Here is a 5,024-nt window from a genome sequence, read left to right as displayed (position 1 = left end):
GTTCATTAGTTTATTGTCTTGTTTGTTAGTTTATTGTCTTGTTTGTTTGTTTATTGTCTTGTTTGTTTGTTTATTATCTTGTGTGTTTGTTTATTGAATTGTTTGTTTGTTGATTGTCTTGTTAGTTTGTTTATTGTCTTGTTTGTTTGTTTATTGTCTTGTTTGTTTGTTTATTGTCTTGTTAGTTTGTTTATTGTCTTGTTTGTTTGTTTATTGTCTTGTTCATTAGTTTATTGTCTTGTTTGTTTGTTTATTGTCTTGTTTGTTTGTTTATTGTCTTGTTTGTTAGTTTATTGTCTTGTTTGTTAATTTATTGTCTTGTTAGTTTGTTTATTGTCTTGTTTGTTTGTTTATTGTCTTGTTAGTTTGTTTATTATCTTGTGTGTTTGTTTATTGAATTGTTTGTTTGTTTATTGTATTGTTAGTTTGTTTATTGTCTTGTTCATTAGTTTATTGTCTTGTTTGTTAGTTTATTGTCTTGTTTGTTTGTTTATTGTCTTGTTTGTTTGTTTATTATCTTGTGTGTTTGTTTATTGAATTGTTTGTTTGTTGATTGTCTTGTTAGTTTGTTTATTGTCTTGTTTGTTTGTTTATTGTCTTGTTTGTTTGTTTATTGTCTTGTTAGTTTGTTTATTGTCTTGTTTGTTTGTTTATTGTCTTGTTCATTAGTTTATTGTCTTGTTTGTTTGTTTATTGTCTTGTTTGTTTGTTTATTGTCTTGTTCAGTAGTTTATTGTCTTGTTTGTTACTTTATTGTCTTGTTTGTTTGTTTATTGTCTTGCTTGTTAGTTAATTGTCTTGTTAGTTTGTTTATTGTCTTGTTTGTTTGTTTGTTTATTGTCTTGTTCATTAGTTTATTGTCTTGTTAGTTTGTTTATTGTCTTGTTTGTTAGTTTATTGTCTTGTTTGTTTGTTTATTGTCTTGTTTGTTTGTTTATTGTCTTGTTAGTTTGTTTATTGTCTTGTTCAGTAGTTTATTGTCTTGTTTGTTACTTTATTGTCTTGTTTGTTTGTTTGTTTATTGTCTTGTTTGTTAGTTTATTGTCTTGTTAGTTTGTTTATTGTCTTGTTAGTTTGTTTATTGTCTTGTTTGTTAGTTTATTGTCTTGTTTGTTTGTTTATTGTCTTGTTTGTTAGTTTATTGTCTTGTTAGTTTGTTTATTGTCTTGTTTGTTTGTTTATTGTCTTGTTCATTAGTGTATTGTCTTGTTAGTTTGTTTATTGTCTTGTTTGTTAGTTTATTGTCTTGTTCATTAGTTTATTGTCTTGTTTGTTTGTTTATTGTCTTATTTGTTAGTTTATTGTCTTGTTCATTAGTTTATTGTCTTGTTAGTTTGTTTATTGTCTTATTTGTTAGTTTATTGTCTTATTTGTTTGTTTATTGTCTTGTTTGTTTGTTTGTTTGTTTATTGTCTTATTAGTTTATTTATTGTCTTGTTTGTTTGTTTATTGTCTTGTTTGTTTGTTTATTGTCTTTTTCGTTAGTTTATTGTCTTGTTTGTTTGTTTATTGTCTTGTTTGTTTGTTTATAGTCTTGTTAGTTTGTTTATTGTCTTGTTTGTTTGTTTATTGTCTTATTAGTTTATTTATTGTCTTGTTTGTTTGTTTATTGTCTTGTTTGTTTGTTTATTGTCTTTTTCGTTAGTTTATTGTCTTGTTTGTTTGTTTATTGTCTTGTTTGTTTGTTTATAGTCTTGTTTGTTTGTTTATTGTCTTATTAGTTTATTTATTGTCTAGTTTGTTTGAGCTTCAGGGAGGTGACTGTTTGCCGAGTGTGACCGTCAAAGCGTTTAACCCTCTTTCCCGTCACTCGACTCATGCGCTAGTCAACACATGCTAACCCTGCCGTGCTGTGTGAGGAGGCCTTGTACACTTCTGTATTGTGGAAAGGAAAGGAAATCTAAGTCCGCTAAACCCCTTATTAGGTCGGCAGACGTCACCGACCCTCTGCTAATATTTACCATGAACATTAGCTTGAGTGTACAGTCAGAAATGGGCTTATTAAAAGTGTTAATTCCAAGCAAACATCAATTATTAGCAATAAAGGAGTCCGTGTCGAGGGCTTTGATGTGAGCTGTTTGTGATATACACTTCTGGGCACTGAGACATGGAGCAGGGGGATTCTGGGAAGGTCAGCCAGTTATTTTACATTCATGTTAGAGAGCAGGCCGATGTTCTGGGGTGGAAACAGCATCAGTTCTGTTCGGGAATAGACTGACATTCATCTGTGTTTATTTGCCCTGTCAGGTGATACGGGAGCGCTTGCTAAAAGGTTTTGTTTTGAAAAGCTCAGACTTTGGATCTTTTTATTAGAAATTCAAACTTAGTTGCATGACAAGACTAATATGCAGTACAATGCAGCGCCAAGGGACGGGATTAGGGCGGAGAGAAGTCACACACACACACACACACTCACCCATATATAAATGCTATGCGCACATTCAGACGAAAAGTTCTGGATTTGGTCCGGAATAATGTGAGCAATCTTGCATAAACAGACATGATGCAAACAATGAGCGAAACATTTAAGCTTACATGAACACAAGAGCGTACGAAAGCTTGTTTCTGCCATGGAATAAAACTATTTAAAGATAATTGTGACTTTTTATCTAACAATTGCGAGTATATATCAAGCAATTCTGAGAAATAAAAAGTCAGAATTACCTTTTTTATTTTTAATTCTGTGGCAGAAACTAAGATAGTGTGTGAAGACGAATTATACCGTACTGTCAATGTCTATAGAGATCATTTTAAATGTGCTATGTTTTTCTTTAATTGAAAATATGAAACATTAATAAAAACACTGAAAAAAGTCTACATTTGGCAAACTCAGATACATTACTATCCTCAAAAATATAAACCAAAATTATACAAAAATGTAGCTATTCAGGCTATTTGACATTAATTTTAAATGATTGTTAAATACAAAATAAATGACATGTTTTTAATGTGTGTGTGTGTGTGTGTGTGTGTGTGTGTGTGTGTGTGTGTGTGTGTGTGTGTGTGTGTGTGTGTGTGTGTGTGTGTGTGTGTGTGTGTGTGTGTGTGTGTGTGTGTGTGTGTGTGTGTGTGTGTGTGTGTGTGTAAAAAAGCGTGATATTAAAAGCGTATATATATATATATATATATATATATATATATATATATATATAATTCATGCTTTTTTACATTACTTACTAAATAAATAAATAAAAGTAAATTACATGTTTTCTTGTTAGTTAATATATTATTGTTCTTGGATAGGCTATTCATGTTTTAACTATCTATAAAAAATGTTACGGTCAGATTTTAATTATAAAATATTCATCATCAATTTAACAGTAAATATTATATTATTATGTATGTTGTTAAAGTGTTGTGTAAGTGTTATAGTGTCGTGTAAAACATACAACATTACACTGTTTAATATTGAACTTGTTCCATATCAACTCCTGAAGTTATGAATTCTGTGAACTTCAGCTCCACCAAATTTCCTAAATATCATAAACTTGTTCGAAAGAATCCTTGAGAAAGTGCCACGAGTGGGGAAGGTGAGCGGGAGGGACGGCGATATCCTGCTATTCAGAGCTCTAATCTGAAAGACACACAGATAGTGTTACACCCCACAGTATTTCACAGTAGCATTGTTTTTTTTCTGTTCTCACTTCAAACCTCTCCTCTTTTTTTCCCTCTCTCCCTCTCCCTTCAATTTGAGTCACACTCGTGCATCCTGATGGAAGAGATTTCAGGAAATAAAGCTCGACAATTTCCTCCGAGTGTAATATTAGAATCCAGCAGAAGCGAGGAGAGTCCGCAGGGTTGCTGCGATCTCGTGAAACACTCGTGTAGATAACGCACATTATTATGCACGCATGTCTACATGTGCATGTGTGGCGTCTAAAGTGGCAGGTTCTGTTTCTAGAAGGTTCCTGTCTTGCTGTGCCAGTTCAATTTCCCAGGCCTGAACCGGACATGTGTGTGTGTGTGTGTGTGTGTGTGTGTGTGTGTGTGTGTGTGTGTGTGTGTGTGTGTGTGTGTGTGTGTGTGTGTGTGTGTGTGTGTGTGTGTGTGTGTGATGGGTAGGTTTAGGGGTAGGGGCAGTGTAAGGGGATATAAAATATGGGTATAAAAACCATTACAGCAATGGAATGTCCCCATATGTCACAAAAACAAACGTGTGTGTGTGGGGGGGGGGGGGGTGCGTGCGTGCGTGCGTGCGTGTGTGTGTGTGTAAGTGAATGCGACACTGCTTCGCCTGACCTCTCCTTACGTTCCTCTGTGATTTACATACGACGCTTTAAACTCAGCGCTGCTAAAACATCTTCAATAACACTGACGAGGACGTAACCTTAGCGCAGGCGTCTCTGTTTCCTTCTAATTACTACAACAAATAAGAAAAAGGAAAGAAAAAGGCTCTTGTTTTGAGCGTGCACAGCTCCTCTGAGGTCCAGCTGTGGTCGAGTTTTACTAGTTATGGTCTGAAAAGTGATTTTTAGCCAGCGAGTGTTTATCTATGCAGTCATTCCTCCTGCCATCATTTTTCAACCGAGTTTCTTGCCGTTTGTGCATATAGTTACCTGTGTGTCTGAGGTGGAAAGAGCTGGAGGCAGGAATCCGAGAGAGTTGGGCAGAGCCATCTCATCACTCCTTCATTATGTTGGCATGCCCAGGAATCAAACTGACTCGGCAAAAAGAATAGGCCCTTTCATTTAGCATGGCCTGCAGGAAGAGAGGGAGGGTCAGCGAGAGAGAGATACAACAGACTGAAAGAGCTGGGCACATGGCTGGGTGTCTATACAGAAACACACAGTCTGATGCCTGTGATTCCCCATGCAAAAACGCGGACAGAAACCAGCCATAAAAATACTCGACAATGCAAAAAGTCAGTGCATTTTGGATGAATATATCAAAAATAGATCCGTATAATTAATCAAATCATGGGAACATTTTACAATAAGATATAACATTAGTTAGCATAAACTAATGAGGAACAGCACGTATAAAGGATTTATTTATCTTTGTTAATGATAATTTCAACATTTACT

The sequence above is a fragment of the Pseudorasbora parva genome, chromosome 21, assembly GCF_024679245.1.
Source record: "Pseudorasbora parva isolate DD20220531a chromosome 21, ASM2467924v1, whole genome shotgun sequence".
In the NCBI taxonomy this organism is placed as follows: Eukaryota; Metazoa; Chordata; class Actinopteri; order Cypriniformes; family Gobionidae; genus Pseudorasbora; species Pseudorasbora parva.
Note: the sequence above shows the minus strand (reverse complement) of the source record.